Source organism: Prinia subflava, chromosome 2 (genome assembly GCF_021018805.1).
Source record: "Prinia subflava isolate CZ2003 ecotype Zambia chromosome 2, Cam_Psub_1.2, whole genome shotgun sequence".
NCBI lineage: Eukaryota > Metazoa > Chordata > Aves > Passeriformes > Cisticolidae > Prinia > Prinia subflava.
This window is the reverse complement of record NC_086248.1, coordinates 32,368,367-32,377,584: the sequence shown is the minus strand read 5'-3', so window position 1 is coordinate 32,377,584 and position 9,218 is coordinate 32,368,367. Positions and strand designations below refer to the sequence as shown.

Sequence of the window (9,218 nt, the reverse complement as noted above, 5' to 3'; positions counted from 1 at the left end):
TAGCATTTACATTAGTGAGGGTTTTTTGGTTGTTTTGTTTTTGTGTCCAGCCCAGTTATTAATTTTCTTTAATAATTCACACTTTGATTGTCATCATGGCTTTACTTTGTACCTGGGAAAAATGGCATTGTAGCCAGGAAGCTGGCTAAGAAATGAACAATAACATCTAAAATATGAAGACATGACTAAGAAGAGAATTTTGAGTGAAAAACACCAAACCCTGCTAGGCCAGACTGCCATGAGAGTGAGACCAAGTGCTGGAGGTGGAGTTTCCCTTCACTGCATCTCTGTTGGCTCCAAACTCATTCTATTTAAAAAATACAAAATTGACTAGATCATCCAAGACTTAAGTCTGCTAAGTAATAAAAAGTACATGTTGGCCTTTGTAATATGATTTAGCCTTTAAAAATAAATTTTAGACAGATCAACAACTCGTAGTGACTCTCCTTTATTCTATTTGTGCTTTGAGATTAGAGAAGATGTTAAAATTGCCTTCAAAACCCTACCCTCCTCTTGTTTTACACTGAAGAGTGAATTGTTTGTCTTGTCAGGAGACAGTTTAAATGATCTGTTAGTAAATAGATGTCTTTCTAATTATCACTATTATTATTATGTCTATCTCCAGCTGAACATACTCTTTTTTGGTTTTAACAATTAGAAGGATGATTGCAGACTCAATCTGTTATGCATCTTCTTCTCTGTTAGAGTTGAAACACTGTGTATTATTTGCACAGTGAACAATGAAACAGAAGAAAGAACCAACAAAAAAGAAAAAAAAAAGAAAGGAAGAGAAAAGAGAAAGCAAAAGCAAAAGCAAGAGAACTAAGAAAAAGTAAGAAAAAGTTTTCATTTTTCACTCAGAAAAACCTGAACTATTCCAAGGCTATGTCTTGATTATGACTTTGTTGATGGGAAAGCAAATCTCTTTAGGTTTTTATTGGTACATAAGGAAATGACACATTTTACACTATTTCGGTAAAGTGCCCAGGGACAAAATGTGATTCAGGATACTGGTTTTATTCCCAGTAGAGGGCACTGAAGAACTAATTCCAACTCACTGTGCATTGCCAGGACACTGAATTGGAAGCACGAAGGGCTGGGTATTTCACATGAAGTCTTATAATCTGAATGAATATCAACCTGTATGGGCTGTTAATAAACACCTGAAAATTTTTTATCTATGAGCAGTGTTACACTCTCTTTTACAAGATTTTAACTAAACTCTGTAGGCTTACAGCTGTTGAGTACCATTTCTGTTGAGCACCATTTCTGTAAAGAGTGCTAAACTAGCTCTGCCTTTTTGTTTCTGCAGTCCCAGCTTCAATGAAAAGGTTTACCATGCAGTGATGCTGCACAGGGAAGCATTACTTTAGATATGCCTGCTTCACAGGGGACTTCACTTGTTTCTGATCATTAACCAATTTATATTGCTTTTCAGTAAATATAATGGCCACAAAATTTTGCTTGAACTTGTTAGGGAAAAATGTGCTATCTATAATAATCATAATTTTAATTTTAGTTTTGGACTGATTAAAGAAATATACATTACAGAATGTTTGTTAAGCAGCTTTTGGATAGTTTTGACACCAAATTCAAATTCTGGTCAGATTTAACTAAGATTTCAGATTAAACCTTCATTTTTAATTTTCTAGTCGTGTATTAATTTGTTATTAGATAGCACTGCGAAGAAGACTTTCTTTAAATTCTAAACACTTATTTTCTGGATTGTTTGCATTATGTCTCTTATGTACTTAACTTTCAATACAATTTTTGGTGACCTCCTTCCTATTTGTGAGAGATGTATTTTGCAAGTTGGTTTTAGGCTAGAACTTCTTTCCCCATCCCATTGCTCCATAGAGGATTGAGTCTGGCCTTGTACCTGGAGTCTAAGGTGAGATCCTTGTTTAGCCCACAGAGTTACAGAGCAACAAGAGTAACAGCTACTGACATGCACATTGAACTCATCCTGCCAACTAAAGATTGGTCTGGTTAAAGACAAACAAGTTCCTCTTGCTGAGCTAAGCAGAAGGTGGTCATTCAAGGTAAGCACTATGTCTCCTCTACCCTTTTCCCTTTCCAAGGAATAGCTAACAAACATAATTAATTAGGAATTTCTTTTGTTACTTTGCAAAAGCTGCAGGCATAAACAAACAGCTTCTCTTTTAATAGAGCTTACTAATTTAATAAGACTAATCCGTAGTTAGTGTGAGGAATGTCAGTGCAACCAGCAGCATTGCTCATTTTTAGCTGAGACCAGTGCTTACCTCTTACTGATTAAGTCATAATTTAACGAAAGAGGAGCTTGAGTTTCAAATGAAAACATCACAATGTGTCTTCCTCCTACTTTCCTTCCACCGTCAGTTCCCCCTGCTCCCCCACCAGGTTCTCTTTGCCTGTTTTTCCAGCTCTGTTCTTGTTCCCTCCAGGTAGCCAGGGGCCACCACCACGCTTTCAATGCTGCCATGTCTTAAACAGCCTTCACCATTACACCTCTAGATCACTGATGCCAGTGAAAGTCCTCCTTGCTCCAATCCCTCTTGTAATGTCTTCCTGTAAAATTGCTGTATTTTTCTCTGTTATTTCTCATCCGTCCTATGATAAGCCCAGCCTACTCTGTGGTCCTGCACATTTCCCTTCTCCAGGGGCTCCCCCTTCCCCTCCTCACTCCCTTTCATGTTTTCACTAGAGTGTGAGACATTTCCCTGCTCCTCGCTGAACGCTGCTGGCTGCTTTTGGAGAGGAGTTTGCTCTTTGTCATTTGTGACTCCAGGGAGAACATGCACGTATCCTTTGACCTGCCAGTCAGCTGCCTGCCAGTACAGAAGTGGTGCCCAGCTCTCAGTCTGCTGGCCACAAAAACCTATGTTCTTGCTGGAAACCTCATGATACTGGTGCCCTGCCTTACACCCTGATGGAGTGAACAGCATGCACGTGCAAGCTTTTCTGCAGGACTTGCTTGGCAGCAAGAAGAGATAAATTCCAGATGAAAGATTCCACCACAAAAGTAGTATTTCAGTGCTTACCAGAGGGCTAGGAAGATTACACTAATACCCTGGTGATGAGTAAAATAATTGTATTCACTTGCAAATGCAAGTGAAATATCTTCACCAGCAATATTTTTCTATTGGATGGAAAACTTTAATCTGATTTATAGAGAAGCAGGATGACAGCAAATTCGTGATGGTGTTATATTAACAGACATTTTCAGTCTTTCCTCCATAGTGTTGTCCAGCTGGTGGTCTTCCCCCATCTCCAGTAACTCTTAGCTGCAGTCTACAGTTTTAAGTCTTGCTCCATAGGAAAGCTTCATTTAAAGTGAGCTAATATTTTTGTGTTCCTGCTCTCTGCTCCTTCTGTAGGCTGCCCTGCTGTAACCTGCTTTACTTTTGCTTTCTTCTGGCCTCTGAGCCTTGCTGTCTGCCTCTCTCCCCTAATTGTTCCCAGTGTCCATGCTCATACAATCCCATACTCTACTCTGACAACCTCTCCAATAGCTTCAATATCCATCCTTTATATGCAGTGCAGGATACACTTACAGCCAGCATTCCCACCATTCTCCTGTGTCTCAGCTTATAACCCGTGTGTGCCTCTTATGGGACCTATTGCTTTAGATCAGCAGGGCCACAAAACTTAGGGCTGTTTGGACACCATTAACAGGCTTTAGGAGGCCAAAGGCACCTGACATTTTCCCCACTTCACAATATGACTCTCTTTGGGGAGGAAAAACTGCTCCTCAATAAAAAGTGAAGCAGAGTAAAAAATGAAAGTGCTGGTCTGAGCTCACTGTGCTCCAAAAACGTGCCAGGAATGAAACCTGCAAACTAGAGTGAGGTGTGAGAGACAGCTTATTTAGGACTAAAATCTGCTCATTCTGTGTCTTCTGGAAAGGGAGCTTGGACAGCTCAATATTTTTTTCTATGTGATTTACCTTTGCATCAGGATTTTTTGTTACATCTGACTAGCATGTTCTGGCTGGTGTTGTTCATTTGTGACCTTACAGTTTCATGTTTGCATTAATGCAGTAAAGCAAGCCTCAAGCAGTAAAAAAGTTATGAGCATTCCCTAAAAACACTTTAAGGGATGAAATGGGAACTTTATTCTTTCTGTTTTTTATTTTCCTCTCAGGCTGTACTATAGCAGAAAAATAAAAGTTCAGAGTGAGATGTAACTAAAATTGCAGAAGGATAAGCATTTTGAATTATCCCTGTTGAGCAGCCCCATTTCAAAGAAACACCACCCTGCATTATTGTTCTGTCTCCAGTCCTAAAAGCTCTCCCTGGCACTTAAACAACAGATCAATCACTTCAGCACTTCAGCTCCAGGCTAAGAAATCCTTCCTGCAATATTACAGGGCAGGTAGACTTTAAGCTTGATATTCTTTTCAGCACAGTGATTGCAACTTGCAATTATAAATTTAATCTTACCTTATGAAACTGTGAGATCTTATTCTGATGTGGAACTCTAGATGTTAAAAATTTGCACTTTCTTATGAAATTCATATGAAATACCTGAATTCCTAAGCAATGCAGCTGTATTGATATGCAGAACCATTCTGATGAAACATGATTAATTTAGAGCTGTGATAGAATGACGTTCTGCAAAAAAAATAACATATGCAACACATGACCTCCCTTTATGTTCATGGAATAGAATTTTGAACGTACCCTGATTTCTTCTTCTTAATTAGTTATTCCAAACAGTTCCACTGTAAATTTAGTTCTGTTGATGTGCCTGGGATCTATGCCTAAGCCTGGTAGGCCTGGCAGAGAGGCTGCAGCTGAGATGTGCTGCTGACTTAGGACTGGTTAGTGAACTGAATGGAACTTTCTCAGCTTCTCATGAGATCCATGCAAGCACTTCCAGCAGGGGGGCTCACAACTGCCAATCTATACCCTTGTTTGTTGACTGGTTGTGAAGTATTGCTTTGGGTTGCCCTGCTAGGAACATAAGTGTTTTTAATGTTCTGTTGCACTGGTGTTCCCTGTGACTCCTGCAGGTAGCCAGTGTCCAGGGTTTGTGGGCAGTTCTGCTTGGAAAGAAGGGTTGCTCAGCCCTCTTTCTTGAGACAAAAGTATTCACAGATCTTACCTGAACAGGGAAGAAATAAAAGTGAAATAATTTATTCATTCACAATTTCAAGCTACTATAGAGGGAACACTGTATCAAAATTCTTACTTTCTTTGAGGACACAATTTCCTTTTCTTGTTATTTGATGTTTTGTTTTGTTTTCTGTAAGCTTTCCCGTTGCTGACTATTTGCAGATGCACACCTTGCTCTCTAACAGGATCCATCTCATGCAGCTCAATTTCTGAGCAGCCTTGTGCAGGCTTGTTTTGGACTGCTATCTCCTCCTGCAAGCAAAATAGCAACTTCTACTCAGTCCTGCATGAAGGAGATGTGTCCAGCAATTCTCTTCTGCTCCCCAAGGGAATAAAGGTAATGATTTTTACAAATGAAAAAAATTCAGACCATGACCAGAACAAATTAATTTAGTCTTTCCCAGCTAATTCATTCAATATTCTGATGTTGATATTAATTGGCACTGTTATAGATATTACATGTTATTTTTGTGATTCTGAATAAAAGAATAAAACTCAAACTAAATAAAAACAATGAAAGCAAATATTCAGAAAATTTAAAGCATGTTCACCATGTCAAAGCTTATAAGTCAGCCCAATTCAGTGCAATCCAGACTATCCACATGGTGTGGCTGTGCCCTGCAGAAAGTAGTTCTGCACTCCATTTTGACCAATGTTGATTAAAGACAACAGCAGAATGCTTAGGAAACTCAAAGCCTGATTTGGAGCATTTTGTCTTAATATGTGTAATTTAGGAGAAAACTGATATTTTAGAGCCAGGAATAAGAAAATAGTTGCAAGAATAGTCAAGGAGTGAAATTCATTGTTTTTCTCCTGCTTTTCTCAGCTAGCTCCGCTAGAATTCAAAAGATACACTGTAGTATTTGCACTTCCTGGAGTTTATTTTTTTGCATATTTATGGTCCTACCTTTGATAATGAAATCTTATAGACCTTTTTTATTTTGAGTAATACACAAAGTAGGTGCTACAACCTCCAAGTAGCAGTATTTTACAGGCTAAAGTTGGAAGGAATGCCGCAGACTTGGAGCAATACATTGGAATTTTTTTTCTGCAAACTGTTCAGCATTTGCTTGTGTAAACTTTGCATTTTACTGTGGTGTCATGGCAGAATGCTTTATCCTAGATTTGAGAAAAAGTGTTCAAGAAGAAATATAATCCCACCTATCCTAGGTGTGTAAGCATGTATCTTCCATCAAGAGCTTCTTCTACAGTCAGTGACTAATAAGGATAACCCTAAGGATTGCCCTATGCCATAGAGAGGCTTAAACTGTAAACAAACTGCAGATTAGTATTGAAAAAACTAAGAACTAAAATCCTATTTCAACATTGGGTTGCATGTGTGTCATGATTTTTCAAGCCAGTTTCAAAGGTTGTCTTAATCAGGTACTCATGCAAATCAGGGAGGAAGGGAAAGAACTGTGGTTTGGGTTGTAGTTCAAAGGTTCTTATATGATAAACTTCCCATGTAAGCTTTGCAAGATTTGCTTTTTCTGTGTCTCATTTACCATTTGAATGACTCCCTGTCTTGTATACTATCATGTTAAAGATATAATAAATAGAAAGACATTGTAAGCATCAGTACCATGATAAATATTATATAGATGAAATCACATAATAACTCTCTCCCAGCTAACAGCTGGTCTACTATGAAAATCAAGCCTTGGGCTACAAACTGCTGTAAAGATAGAGCTCTTCCAGCTTGCTTTTTTTTTTTTTTTTTTGAGAATAGAGCATTGGCTTCCTCTCCATTTACTCAGGAAGACATTAATTTCTATGTAATCTATCTCTTATGTCTGCAGTTATTACTACTAGAGGTCTTGGGCAGGGAATTGAAAACTTGAATCTGAATTCTCACACCAATTGCTTTGTCTCAGTTATTTTGTCTGTATTTTTTTTTGCTTTTTTGCCTGTGAAGATTTTAGCAATGAACACATCAGATTCTTAGTTCTAAGTGGGAGCATAAATAGTGTATATACTTTAAGTTATAGGGGATATCAGAAATACCTCACTATAATCTAGACCAACTCAAGATTACATGGTGCATTCATGAAGCAGCATGGACCTAATTTAGGGAGCAGATGGGCTAAGTGCTATGTCCACATGGATGGTTCCAGCAGTCGGAAATGAGCTGGAGTCCCTGGAAGGTGCACGTATACAACCATGTGAGAGGAAAAAGGTCAGGTAACTCTTAAGGGGACTTTCCCTTTCTTTTAAAGTCAGAAATCTTTTCCCAAAGTATTTAGATTTAGAGGCTGATAATGCTGGGATGAAACCAAAATATAGTACAATTTCCCCAAGAGATCTCTTCCTTTCTCCTCATGCAAGCTAAATATAGCCCTACTTAGGGAAAAAAAAGTGTGTATTGTAAAAGATGGATTACAATTGCTGCTTCCTACATTTCCACTGGTGTCTTGATGCTAAGGACCCCGTGAAATGTATTTTGGCAAATGTCTCAAATGATTTTGAGCTGGCTGAGCCCACAGCTTGTTGTGGCCATATGAGGGACAAGGAGTCAAGAGACAAGGATGGGACACTGAGGCCTCTCAGGAGACAAAATTGGTTTTGAAGCTCATCATGCTGCACATGTGACAGAAAACCAGTAGGAATGAGACGGACAGCATTACATGAGGGTCATTTCAGTACCAAGTGCATCCACAGTACCACTGGTTGAGAAGACAGCAGCATGGCTTTGTGTTCCAAGGTTTTTGTCAGCCCATGTCAGCAAATTACCTTCTCGCCAAGATATGAACATTTCCTGTAAATCTGCCCTTATTTTTTAAAACCAAACTTGCTTATAGCTGCTATGAATTTAACTATAGGGTGTCGAACGTAAAACATAAAAATATTTGGAAATAACCTCAAGTAACTTATAGACCTAAAACTTCTCATGTTTTATTCTGATATCTCAAGAGATCTTAACAAAATGAAATTTCTGCTTGTGTGATCAGCTTGGATGAGACGTAAAGCTAAGTCTGAAGTGTTTTTGATGTTGTGGAAATTTATAGCAAGCCCCAAAACATGGATCAGGGCTGGAAGGAGGTGAGGGATTCAGGTGATAATAATATTGGTTGTTACAGTGTTCTGCAGTTCAGTCTGCAAGGGTGGAAAATTTTCAACATGTGTCTCTGGTAAGGCCAGTGTGTTTGCTGCCCTTCTTTTCTACACTTTTCACTGAAAAGGCCTGCTGAAATCAGGCAGCTAATGCAATTATCATTAAGAACACAGGGTAAAATTTCAGATTAGGAAAAGACAGAAAGTGCATGGATACTTTTGAAGTTTACTGTTCAGCTGGGCCTGCTGATCTGCATGCTGTAGCTTTTGAGGCTGAATGAGACACATCTGAGCAGCCCCAAATGCATTTACAGTCAAAGTGGCATTGCATGTGCCCATGTGTGCATGTACTCACACATGTGCTTGAGACTGATTAGGGACCAAAATAAACAGATACCACAGAAGAAGGAACCATGCTGAAGTGACATACTGAGTATGGGCTGGTGGTGATAGTATCTAAAAACCAAGAAGGAAGAGAAAAAATATTCTGGGTATTTAAAATTAAAATATCCAATGTTTATACTGACTTGATTGCTCTTTACAGAAATAGCTCGTTTGCGGCAATTCTATTTTTGATTGTTACTTCTGTCTTCTGAGGGCATTAATATGGTGCAACTACCTTTATCAAAAGGCCGTTAGACAATGACACACCACAATAAATAGCATTTTAAACAACTTATAAACTGACGAGACAATTAAGGCAAGAAGATTCTACTGAAGAGCCAACAGTTGTCAACATCTTCTGATTCACATATTTCAGATGCTGCAGGATAAGGGCTGTCATTAAGTACTGATATTAAAAATAATGACCATTGTAAAATATTTTTCTCTTTCACTTGACTCTATAAGGCCAGTAATGTGTTGTTAATTAAGCACCCAAAATGTATAGCACAGCCTTTTCTGGGACTCTGAGAAACAACCACCCATATGTACAGCAAATATCTTTGGCAAACCCTCTGTGGGCTTAACTAAAATTTCTGTGCTATTATAGTTTTATGGCTCAATCATAATAGTATTTAAACATCTTTTTTTATATCTAATTTATTTATTGTCTCTAGTGGTAGACAC

At 38.5% G+C, this 9,218-nt stretch overlaps 1 long non-coding RNA gene across 2 annotated transcripts; it reads left to right on the top strand.

The window, feature by feature from the left end:
* The first annotated feature begins 262 nt into the window (after positions 1-262).
* LOC134547705 (uncharacterized) lies at positions 263-5,430 on the top strand. 2 transcript variants are annotated; one of them, XR_010079563.1, is made up of 3 exons: positions 263-832; positions 1,909-2,042; positions 5,285-5,430. It is a non-coding gene; the product is annotated as an uncharacterized LOC134547705 (long non-coding RNA). The 2 variants fall into 2 exon arrangements; XR_010079562.1 differs by having other exon boundaries at positions 5,262-5,430.
* The last annotated feature ends 3,788 nt before the right edge of the window (positions 5,431-9,218 follow it).